At 53.8% G+C, this 12507-nt stretch overlaps 1 protein-coding gene across 1 annotated transcript in view; it reads right to left on the reverse strand.

Annotated features, from left to right (window-relative positions):
* LOC146788701 (fatty acyl-CoA hydrolase precursor, medium chain-like) overlaps positions 1–12507 on the reverse strand; it is a 328083-nt gene that overhangs the window by 124108 nt on the left and 191468 nt on the right. The window lies entirely within an intron of this gene.

Genomic DNA, 12507 nt, shown 5'->3' on the forward strand with positions numbered 1-12507 from the left:
CTATACCACCTGTGCCTGTCTGATCAGTCCCTGTCCCACCTGTGCCTGTCTGACCTGTCCCTGTCCCATACCCCAGACACGCTTCATATGATTTCTATGCATTTATCTTCTTGTTTTCATTTCTCTTTCTAGCCTTGAATTGACCACAGAGAAGCTTTATTCTCAGTCTTACCTTTCCAGCCTTGAGCTTTTTATCAGTTCTATTTGATTCTCTGATCATTTATTAGAATAGGGAACTCTTTCCTTTATGGAACATGTTTATATCTGATTTATGCTTCAACAATTGATGCTAGCCTATTGATTGCAATGATTTCATAAAACTGCCTAATGAAGAAACGTTCAGATAAGATATTCAATAAAACCATTTCAAGTATGCCAAACTCTCATCATTGACTCACACCTAATATTGATTATTGCTAATAAATATTTGTATTGATTTCATGATTAGGGTCTCTCTCCTCCGGCCTGAGCAAGCGAGAGTTCGTCTAGATCTCAAGTGAACCTGAAGCAAAGGGTCCCCTGATTCTCTCGCCAAGCTTCATGGTCATACTGATTTTCCTGTTTCCTATTCGTCAGCTTCCGTATCCTTCCACCGCTCATTTCTCAGGTGCTACTTTTTTTTGTTTACGCACTCTACGAAAAGGTGTGTTTTTCAGAAGTCTCCCTCGTGTAATTCTGCCCTCTCTGTGTTCCTCCCCCAGTGCATCCCTCCTACCACCCTCAGTTCCCTGCTCGCCCCTGCCCCTCCCGCTGGCCCTCTATTATCGATCTGCTTATCCCCTGCCCCTCCCGCTGGCCCTCTATCTTATCTCCTGCCCCTCCCGCTGGCCCTCTATCTTATCCCCTGCCCCTCCCGCTGGCCCTCTATCTTATCTCCTGCCCCTCCCGCTGGCCCTCTATTATCGATCTGCCCCTCCCGCTGGCCCTCTATCTTATCTCCTGCCCCTCCCGTTGGCCCTCTCTCTTATCTCCTGCCCCTCCCGCTGGCCCTCTATTATCGATCTGCCCCTCCCGCTGGCCCTCTATCTTATCTCCTGCCCCTCCCGCTGGCCCTCTATCTTATCTCCTGCCCCTCCCGCTGGCCCTCTATCTTATCTCCTGCCCCTCCCGCTGGCCCTCTCTCTTATCTCCTGCCCCTCCCGCTGGCCCTCTATCTTATCTTCTGCCCCTCCCGCTGGCCCTCCATTGTCCGTCTGCTTGCCCAGAGCCTGTCTCGACCAACCTCCCCTGTCTTTCTGCTTTCCCCAGCCCCTCTTGCACACCCGCTAGTGTCCATATGCACCCCCCCCCCCCCCACGTCTTTGCCACCCTCCCTCAGCATTGCCGCCATCGCTCCCTCCGTGTAGATTTGAGGGAGCCATAAAAAGGCCCCGTGCCGCGGCCACCGCTGGCTGCTTCATCCCATTTCGCTGCACAGCGTTGATTCAGAATATCGACAAAGCTCACAGCTCTTGTAGGCGAGACCCGTTGGCTTTGCATGTGCTTGTTCCTTTTGTGGCCTTGTCAGCAAACAGTACCCTAAGCCATGCAGTGGCAGCAGGAGGCCGGTACTGGCAGTGGTCTTTGCGCGTCCGCAGGATTATCAGGGGATTGTGTGGAATACAAAGACCCTTCATCACTGAGGACATGCTGCACTGCCAACGACAGCACTCCCCAGCAGTCCGCCTCTCAGCATCCTTCAGCAGACAGGGGCTGCTAGGGAAGGGGCTCCCATCATCCCATAATCAGAGTGAGGCTCAGACGTTCCAAGGCAGACAACAGGAATGTGCTGCTTGGTTCTTTGCCGGGTGCCTCAGTTGGCACCAGTGGCTGGCACAGCATGGGTGAGTCCTGCTCCCTTGAAGGTGGTGTCTGCTCCCCGGGAGGCTGGTGTCTAGTCACCTGCTGGTGCACAGTGCCTCAGTTGGCACCGGTGGCTGGCACAGCATGGGTGATTCCTGCTCCCTTGAAGGTGGTGTCTCCTCCCCGGGAGGCTGGTGTCTAGTCACCTGCTGGTGCACAGTGCCTCAGTTGGCACCGGTGGCTGGCACAGCATGGGTGATTCCTGCTGCCTTGAAGGTGGTGTCTCCTCCCCGGGAGGCTGGTGTCTAGTCACCTGCTGGAGCTCAGTGCCTCTGTTGGCACCGGTGGCTGGCACAGCATGGGTGAGTCCTGCTCCCTTGAAGGTGGTGTCTCCTTCCCGGGAGGCTGGTGTCTGGTCACCTGCTGGAGCGCAGTGCCTCAGTTGGCACCGGTGGCTGGCACAGCATGGGTGAGTCCTGCTCCCTTGAAGGTGGTGTCTCCTTCCCGGGAGGCTGGTGTCTGGTCACCTGCTGGAGCGCAGTGCCTCAGTTGGCACCGGTGGCTGGCACAGCATGGGTGAGTCCTGCTGCCTTGAAGGTGTTGTCTCCTCTCCGGGAGGCTGGTGTCTAATCACCTGCTGGTGCACAGTGCCTCAGTTGGCACCGGTGGCTGGCACAGCATGGGTGATTCCTGCTCCCTTGAAGGTGGTGTCTCCTCCCCGGGAGGCTGGTGTCTAGTCACCTGCTGGTGCACAGTGCCTCAGTTGGCACCGGTGGCTGGCACAGCATGGGTGATTCCTGCTGCCTTGAAGGTGGTGTCTCCTCCCCGGGAGGCTGGTGTCTAGTCACCTGCTGGAGCTCAGTGCCTCTGTTGGCACCGGTGGCTGGCACAGCATCAGTGAGTCCTGCTCCCTTGAATGTGGTGTCTCCTCCCCGGGAGGCTGGTGTCTGGTCACCTGCTGGTGCACAGTGCCTCAGTTGGCACCGGTGGCTGGCACAGCATGGGTGATTCCTGCTCCCTTGAAGGTGGTGTCTCCTCCCCGGGAGGCTGGTGTCTAGTCACCTGCTGGTGCACAGTGCCTCAGTTGGCACCAGTGGCTGGCACAGCATGGGTGATTCCTGCTGCCTTGAAGGTGGTGTCTCCTCCCCGGGAGGCTGGTGTCTAGTCACCTGCTGGAGCTCAGTGCCTCTGTTGGCACCGGTGGCTGGCACAGCATCGGTGAGTCCTGCTCCCTTGAAGGTGGTGTCTCCTCCCCGGGAGGCTGGTGTCTGGTCACCTGCTGGTGCACAGTGCCTCAGTTGGCACCGGTGGCTGGCACAGCATGGGTGATTCCTGCTCCCTTGAAGGTGGTGTCTCCTCCCCGGGAGGCTGGTGTCTAGTCACCTGCTGGTGCACAGTGCCTCAGTTGGCACCGGTGGCTGGCACAGCATGGGTGAGTCCTGCTCCCTTGAAGGTGTTGTCTCCTCCCCGGGAGGCTGGTGTCTAGTTACATGCTAGAGCTCAATGCCTCAGTTGGCACCGGTGGCTGGCACAGCATGGGTGAGTCCTGCTCCCTTGAAGGTGGTGTCTCCTCCCCGGGAGGCTGGTGTCTAGTCACCTGCTGGTGCACAGTGCCTCAGTTGGCACCGGTGGCTGGCACAGCATTGGTGAGTCCTGCTCCCTTGAAGGTGTTGTCTCCTCCCCGGGAGGCTGGTGTCTAGTCACCTGCTGGTGCACAGTGCCTCAGTTGGCACCGGTGGCTGGCACAGCATGGGTGATTCCTGCTCCCTTGAAGGTGGTGTCTCCTCCCCGGGAGGCTGATGTCTAGTCACCTGCTGGAGCTCAGTGCCTCAGTTGGCACCGGTGGTTGGCACAGCATGGGTGATTCCTGCTCCCTTGAAGGTGGTGTCTCCTCCCCGGAAGGCTGGTTCTAGTCACCTGCTGGAGCTCAGTGCTCCAGACTGAATAGCCCTCACACACCTGACACAGCAGCAGTTCCGCACTGGGCATGCCCCTCACACCTGTCACATATTATAGGTCATTCACTGATAGAAGCTCTCTCAATCAATCAATCAATCAATCAATCAATCAATCAATCAATCAATCAATCAAGGGGATTATAAGCGCACTTCTCACCGGGAGGGTCTCAAGGTGCTGGGGGGTGGGAGGGTCAGCAGGTCCGATTCAGTCAAAGAGCCAGGACCTCAGAGCCTTCCTGAAGGTGTTCAGGGAGGAGGCGCGTCTGATGTCGGCGGGGAGCTCGTTCCAGGACCTCAGAGCCTCCCTGAAGGTGTCCAGGGAGGAGGCGCGTCTGATGTCGGCGGGGAGCTTGTTCCAGGACCTCAGAGCCTCCCTGAAGGTGTTCAGGGAGGAGGCGCGTCTGATGTCGGTGGGGAGCTCGCTCCAGGTCTTCAGAGCCTTCCTGAAGGTGTTCAGGGAGGGGCACGCCTGATGTCGGTGGGGAGCTCGTTCCAGGTCTTGAGGGTCTTCCTGAAGGTGTTCAGGGAGGAGGCGCGTCTGATGTCGGTGGGGAGCTCGTTCCAGGACCACAGAGCCTTCCTGAAGGTGTTCAGGGAGGGGGTGCGTCTGATGTCGGTGGGATCTCGTTCCAGGACCTCAGAGTCTTCCTGAATGTGTTCAGGGAGGAGGCGCGTGTGATGTCGGCGGGGAGCTCGTTCCAGTACCTCAGAGCCTTCCTAAAGATGTTCAGGGAGGAGGCGCGTCTGATGTCGGCGGGGAGCTCGTTCCAGGACTACAGAGCCTTCCTGAAGGTGTTCAGGGAGGAGGCGCGTCTGATGTCGGCGGGGAGCTCGTTCCAGGACCTCAGAGCCTTCCTGAAGGTGTTCAGGGAGGAGGCGCGTCTGATGTCGGCGGGGAGCTCGTTCCAGGACCTCAGAGCCTTCCTGAAGGTGTTCAGGGAGGAGGCGCGTCTGATGTCGGCGGGGAGCTTGTTCCTGGACCTCAGAGCCTTCCTGGAGGTGTTCAGGGAAGAGGCGCGTCTGATGTCGACGGGGAGCTCGTTCCAGGACCTCAGAGCCTTCCTGAAGGTGTCCAGGGAGGAGGCGCGTCTGATGTCGGTGGGGAGCTCGTTCCAGGACCTCAGAGCATTCCTAAAGGTGTTCCGGGAGGAGGCACGTCTGATGTCGGCGGGGAGCTCGTTCCAGGTCTTGAGGGTCTTCCTGAAGGTGTTCAGGGAGGAGGCGCATCTGATGTCGGCGGGGAGCTTGTTCCAGGACCTCAGAGCCTTCCTAAAGGTGTTCAGGGAGGAGGCGCGTCTGATGTCGGCGGGGAGCTCGTTCCAGGACCTCAGAGCATTCCTAAAGGTGTTCCGGGAGGAGGCACGTCTGATGTCGGCGGGGAGCTCGTTCCAGGTCTTGAGGGTCTTCCTGAAGGTGTTCAGGGAGGAGGCGCATCTGATGCCGGCGGGGAGCTCGTTCCAGGACCACAGAGCCTTCCTGAAGGTGTTCAGGGAGGGGGTGCATCTGATGTCGGCGGGGATCTCGTTCCAGGACCTCAGAGCCTTCCTGAATGTGTTCAGGGAGGAGGCGCGTGTGATGTCGGCGGGGAGCTCGTTCCAGTACCTCAGAGCCTTCCTAAAGGTGTTCAGGGAGTAGGCGCATCTGATGTCGGCGGGGAGCTCGTTCCAGGACCTCAGAGCCTCCCTGAAGGTGTCCAGGGAGGAGGCGCGTCTGATGTCGGCGGGGAGCTTGTTCCAGGACCTCAGAGCCTCCCTGAAGGTGTTCAGGGAGGAGGCGCGTCTGATGTCGGTGGGGAGCTCGTTCCAGGTCTTCAGAGCCTTCCTGAAGGTGTTCAGGGAGGGGCACGCCTGATGTCGGTGGGGAGCTCGTTCCAGGTCTTGAGGGTCTTCCTGAAGGTGTTCAGGGAGGAGGCGCGTCTGATGTCGGCGGGGAGCTCGTTCCAGGACCACAGAGCCTTCCTGAAGGTGTTCAGGGAGGGGGTGCGTCTGATGTCGGCGGGGATCTCGTTCCAGGACCTCAGAGCCTTCCTGAATGTGTTCAGGGAGGAGGCGCGTGTGATGTCGGCGGGGAGCTCGTTCCAGTACCTCAGAGCCTTCCTAAAGATGTTCTTGGAGGAGGCGCATCTGAAGTCGGCGGGGAGCTCGTTCCAGGACCTCAGAGCCTTCCTGAAGGTATTCAGGGAAGAGGCGCGTCTGATGTCGACAGGGAGCTCGTTCCAGGACCTCAGAGCCTTCCTGAAGGTGTCCAGGGAGGAGGCGCGTCTGATGTCGGTGGGGAGCTCGTTCCAGGACCTCAGAGCATTCCTAAAGGTGTTCCGGGAGGAGGCACGTCTGATGTCGGCGGGGAGCTCGTTCCAGGTCTTGAGGGTCTTCCTGAAGGTGTTCAGGGAGGAGGCGCATCTGATGTCGGCGGGGAGCTCGTTCCAGGACCTCAGAGCCTTCCTAAAGGTGTTCAGGGAGGAGGCGCGTCTGATGTCGGCGGGGAGCTCGTTCCAGGACCTCAGAGCATTCCTAAAGATGTTCCGGGAGGAGGCACGTCTGATGTCGGCGGGGAGCTCGTTCCAGGTCTTGAGGGTCTTCCTGAAGGTGTTCAGGGAGGAGGCGCATCTGATGCCGGCGGGGAGCTCGTTCCAGGACCACAGAGCCTTCCTGAAGGTGTTCAGGGAGGGGGTGCGTCTGATGTTGGCGGGGATCTCGTTCCAGGACCTCAGAGCCTTCCTGAATGTGTTCAGGGAGGAGGCGCGTGTGATGTCGGCGGGGAGCTCGTTCCAGTACCTCAGAGCCTTCCTAAAGGTGTTCAGGGAGTAGGCGCGTCTGATGTCGGCGGGGAGCTCGTTCCAGGACTACAGAGCCTTCCTGAAGGTGTTCAGGGAGGAGGCGCGTCTGATGTCGGCGGGGAGCTCGTTCCAGGACCTCAGAGCCTTCCTGAAGGTGTTCAGGGAGGAGGCGCGTCTGATGTCGGCGGGGAGCTCGTTCCAGGACCTCAGAGCCTTCCTGAAGGTGTTCAGGGAGGAGGCGCGTCTGATGTCGGCGGGGAGCTTGTTCCTGGACCTCAGAGCCTTCCTGAAGGTGTTCAGGGAGGAGGCGCATCTGAAGTCGGCGGGGAGCTCGTTCCAGGACCTCAGAGCCTTCCTGGAGGTGTTCAGGGAAGAGGCGCGTCTGATGTCGACGGGGAGCTCGTTCCAGGACCTCAGAGCCTTCCTGAAGGTGTTCAGGGAGGAGGCGCGTCTGATGTCGGTGGGGAGCTCGTTCCAGGACCTCAGAGCATTCCTAAAGGTGTTCCGGGAGGAGGCACGTCTGATGTCGGCGGGGAGCTCGTTCCAGGTCTTGAGGGTCTTCCTGAAGGTGTTCAGGGAGGAGGCGCATCTGATGTCGGCGGGGAGCTCGTTCCAGGACCTCAGAGCCTTCCTAAAGGTGTTCAGGGAGGAGGCACGTCTGATTTCGGTGGGGAGCTTGTTCCACGTCTTGGCCGTGATGTAGGAGAAGGCTCTTCCCCCTGCTCTGTGGATGCATGGGTTTTTGGCGAGGAGTAGGTTGGTGGACCGGAGGTTTCATTTGGGTATGTGGAGGGTGACTCTGTTGTTGAGGTCACACAGACTAACAGCCAGCACCTCACAGACTAGCAGTCACAAACTACTAGCAGAAGTCTCACACCTCTCAACATCAACCCTCACAGAGTAACGGTCAGCACAACACCAGAAGCAGTCTCATACTCCTCACAGACTAGCAGTCACAAACTTCTAGCAGAAGTCTCACACCCCTCAGCATCACCCCTATACCCCTCACAGACTAACAGTCAGCACACCACCAGACGCAGTCTCATACTCCTCACAGACTAACAGTCAGCACACCACCAGAAGCAGTCTCATACTCCTCACAGACTAGCAGTCACAAACTTCTAGAAGCAGTCTCACACGCCTCAACATCGCCCCTACACCCCTCACAGACTAACAGTCAGCTCACCACCAGAAGCAGTCTCATACTCCTCACAGACTAGCGGTCACAAACTTCTAGCAGCACTCTCACACGCCTCAAAATCGCCCCTACACCCCTCACAGACTAACAGTCAGCACACCACCAGGTACAGTCTCAGGGCTGAGGGAGTTTTCTACTTTCGAACAAGACGCATGCGTTAGCACTGGTTGCTCTATATTTGAATTTACCAGGTGGTTGTACATCTCATTATTCAATTATTGACTGAGGCAATTGTATTCATAGTTTGTTTGCTCTTTACAGCACTCACTAACTTGCTGGTCTTATTATGATGTCCTGTTAGAACTCTCACTATGGATACGTATGATGTCATAGAATCTTGGGCGGATTCTGAGCCACGCTGGCTTGTTTCCTGCTTGCAGGCCTTTGTTTGTTCATAAATCCTTTTTATTTTACTTTACATCTGTGACTTCCTTTGTCACAACAATTTGGTGACAATTTTCAAGATTTTCGGAAGTAGGAAGTGCAACAAAGGCTTGTGGCGGAGGAGCCGTTGGAGCTGGGATGGAGTCAGTAGGATGTTGTTTTGTTATCTCTAAGGATTTTGTTGTAATGTAATAAGTCCAGTAGCCGAGGTGTGGAATAAAGATGAAGGCTCATTGATAATAGTTCCTAGATGGTCTTGTAGTGGATAAGTATTCAGCCCCACCAGGAGCAGCCTCCCTACTGCTCAGCCCATACTACAACTGACACTCCACATCCAGACATCCTCACATTCCACACATCACCATGCACACCAACATTCCACAGCACATTCATGCTGGCGGAGCAGCAAGGGCAGAGGAGCAGGAAAGATGCCTCATACCATAAACCATATACAGCACATCTCCCCCTTTATATAACACACATGGAAAGATAAAGCAAGCAGGAAGCGTGACAATAGCATAAAGTAGCTTGCATGTGAAAAGGCTGCAATCATATAATGGAAAGTTTCATGAGATGGAACACAAAGCATTTCATGAGAAGCCATGCATATAAATACATAAGATAACATTCAAATGAAACACTACAATATGAAGGATGAGGACATTGCACTAATTAACAAAGAGTGACACACATCTTCCCGTTTATGCAGAGCAAATGAAAGAACAACAAGAAAATGCAAGATGCCAACAATGATATTTAGTGAAGGTAAATCTTGCATGCTAAAGAGTCCAAAAATTGAACAAAGATAGAGCAAATAAATATATCCAAATAAGGAAGAAAATATGAGAGGAAAAAAAGTACTTCCCTCCATACCCATAGAAATACTAACGCAAACCAAACACACGCAAACAAAACCTGAAGATCCGAGTTACCACCAAAACACACCAGCTGGCCAGACTAGCATAGAGAAAAGAAAAACAGAGAACGCCAACCAATGAAAAGTAAGAGCAACAACCAGAGACACAAGAAAAGATACTCCCAACCTAAAACACAAAGCAGGACTCTCCTACTCACACACGCAAAGGACGTGTAACCTGAAAAGTAGGAAAAGGTAGGAAAAACCATACAAAGTCCTTGAAGAAGGGTATCTGGGGAAAAGCAAACGAGGAATGAAAGAATAGCACCCCAATAGAGTATAAACTAAATGAAAAAGTAGAACAAACATGACAATGAATAAGTGCTCAATCCACGCACAGAAACCATGTGCACAGGTGGAAACGCACATTGTCATATGACGAAAAGAAAGTAGTAGAAATGATCAAGTTCTCTTGCACAGAAAACTGGCACACTAGTATGAATAATATCAAACCCACATGCTAGAAAATATGAATGACTATTCCACGCACAAGACCCTTGAGCACAGGTGAGAATAGACCCTGACAGAAAAACATAAACGTAGCAAAATCACAGCAATAAATCCCCCACACAGGAAACTTGCAAACTAAGTACCAAACTGAAGTATCATGAAGGAAAAACATAGGTGGTACAAAAGGGGGTGGTGATGGACGGAGCATCAGAACCAATCAAGGAGGGCATGGGGGGCCTGGCGACTCCTACGAGGCCTCGGGGTTTGAGGGGGGCATGGGGCTGGTGATTCCTGCAAGGGCCAGGGATATGAGGGGGCATGGGAGGCCTGGCGATCCTCGCATGTGCCTGGGGTATGAGAATTCTACAGGGTTGCTAGATTGCAGGCGGTGTGGCGTCCAGGTTTGATGGCGAGGAGGGTACTGGTGTTGTAGCGGTGGAGTGTCCAAGAGGAAGGGTCCTTGGTGCTGGGCGCGGTCCACGGGCGGACGGACACAAACGGGCTTGCTTTTGGTGCACCAGTGGTAAGCCCGCTGCGTATGGTGGCACAGCGGTCACCATTATGTTATGCTGCGCGGGGGGCTGGACAGATGGGTGGTGCAAAACACGGGAAAGGAGGACACTGGAGGGGCGGGGACGTGGGGGGAGGCAGGGTTGTAAATATATATATTTTTTTAAATCTTACCTCAAGGCTGGGTCAAACATCTTCTGTGCTCCTGCTCTCCTGAATCTGCTTCCAGGAACAGGCAGCAGGCATTGCGAGCAGGGATGCTCCAGTGTGAAGTGCTGATCTTATGTTGCCGTTCATCACTGGCAGTCGCAGTAGCACGAAAAATCGGGTTGACCGAGCTTAGCGGAGTTAGCGGTCGGCACAGGTGGGAAGTTCTTGCTGTAAATGGGTCCATTTGCGGTTGTGAAGAGCCCAACATTTAAGGATTTCTCTTTTGTAGTCGAAAGAGTGCACTCTGATGCCAACCAAGGGCCCAGGGCCTGGGTAGTTGCCTCCAGGAGATCAGGGAATCACTCTTGCAGAGCCCAGCAGGGCTCAGGCACATCCAGTTACAGGCCCATGGAGGGTCAGTGCAGCAGGTCAGCTGGGCTGTTGTGAGGGGGCCTCTGGAGCTTGTAATGTACGTGTAGCTCTGAACAGGAGGTCAGTCAGCTGACTCTTGGAATCACTTCAGGTTGCCTGAGTTGAATGGAGTTGGTCCAGTCTTCCTTCTCAGACAGCAGGCCTTCAGCATCAGGGCACTTATTTGGCAGTATGGCAGTCATTTTTCTGTAATATCCACAAGTCCAGAAGTGTACTGAAGAGTTAGTCTGAGAGTCCAATATTTGCATGCTTTCTATTGTGAGTAACTTTTTGGCTTCCCCCTCCTTGGTTCTGGAATTTTCATCCTTCCCCGGTCCTGGACCTAAGATGTTTTCACCTCTCCCCACCCCTCCCACCTGATCAGGATGGCCCACCAAGCCAACACCCAGTCCCCTTTGTAATTCTGTCTATTAGGAATACATTAAGACCAACTACCTGGTACACCTAGTCATGTGACCCAGGATACAGGCTGCAGGCACCAGTAGGTTAGGAAAAGAAAATGCCAGCTTTCTAAAAGCAGCATTTCCAGAGTTGTGCAATAAAACCCAATTTTACAAGTAAAGAGAATTTAAAATTACAATTCTTTAGAGACCAAAGATGATATTCCTACCTGTTCCCAAACAAAAGTTGTCATTTGTTAAATGTGATAAGGTAACCCAATGTTATCCTTTGGGAGAGGTAGGCCTTGCAGGAGTGAAAAACTAATGGAAGAGTTATTTACTACCAGGACATGTAAAGCTTGAATGTATATTCCCAGCTTTTTAATTACAAAGCTGTCTCCACCCCTCTGTAGTGTTTCTGGAGCCAGGTCAGGGAAAGGCAGGATCTTGTGCACTGCAAAGACTTTCCATTGAAGTTTGCCTACTTGAAATGCAGAAACTGGTATAAGTTTTGGAGGTGTGACACCATAACTTTGGAACACTTTGGGACTAAGAGGACATTCTGCTAATATGAAGAGCTGTAGAAGCTGTCAGGAGGGACTACTGCTTTGCTGTGTGTTTTGCTGTGTTGGCCTGCTGTTTGTTGGTTTTGTCTTGGGTAGTGAAAGGACTGCACTTTGCTTGCTACATCCTACTTGCAAAGTTTCTCCAAAGGCTTATGTGTGCTTGCCGCCTGTTAAAAATATTCAGGGCCATAACTTCTCTGCAGGGAGTTCTGACCTGCGAAGTGGTGCCAACTTCAGTTCTGGGCCCTTGGAGGTGGTTTTGCTGCAAAGGACTTAGAAAACCCATGCATTGACTTTCCACACCTGTTTTTCCTGATGAAGGACTGCCGTCCAGCTAAAAAACCAACACATCACAGTGGTGCGGCTGAAGAATCGATGCAGTGCCTTCCATGTGGCTGAAAGATCACTGCAGCCCGAGTCCAGAGCCCTTTGTCTCTGACGTTCAAGGGCACGCACCGACTCTGACTCAGGCCCTGCTGTGCGGCTGAAGAAATCGACGCATCATCTGTCACGCGGCTTAAAAATTGACGCTGCACCTCTTTCCCCACCACTGCATCGAACCAGCATGTCTGGGTTTTTAACGCATCGCACCTGTGCACCAAGTTCTTCATTGACGTAGCCCAGCAGTAAGGAACCGAGGCTGTGTATCTGGAGAACGACGCACCACCTCCCCTCGCAGTAAGGAATCCACACATCACCATCCCTGACAGTAAGGAATCAATTCATCTCCACACCTGTGATGCAGTAAGGAATCGACGTATCACCTCCCCTGACAATAAGGAATTGATGCATCTCCACCCCTGTGATGCTGTTAGGAATCGATGCATCACCTCCCCTTGAAGTAAGGAATCGACACATCCCACCTGCACCTGTCTTAGTCTTTGATTGTGACGCATCCCAGGTACTTTGTGATGAAAGTCATGCATCCATAGTTTCCTATGGATTGAACTGTTTAGAACATTCTAAAAGTGATATATTTGCTTGTGTATGTTGAATTTTTGTCAT

This window comes from Triturus cristatus, chromosome 10 (genome assembly GCF_964204655.1).
Source record: "Triturus cristatus chromosome 10, aTriCri1.1, whole genome shotgun sequence".
In the NCBI taxonomy this organism is placed as follows: Eukaryota; Metazoa; Chordata; class Amphibia; order Caudata; family Salamandridae; genus Triturus; species Triturus cristatus.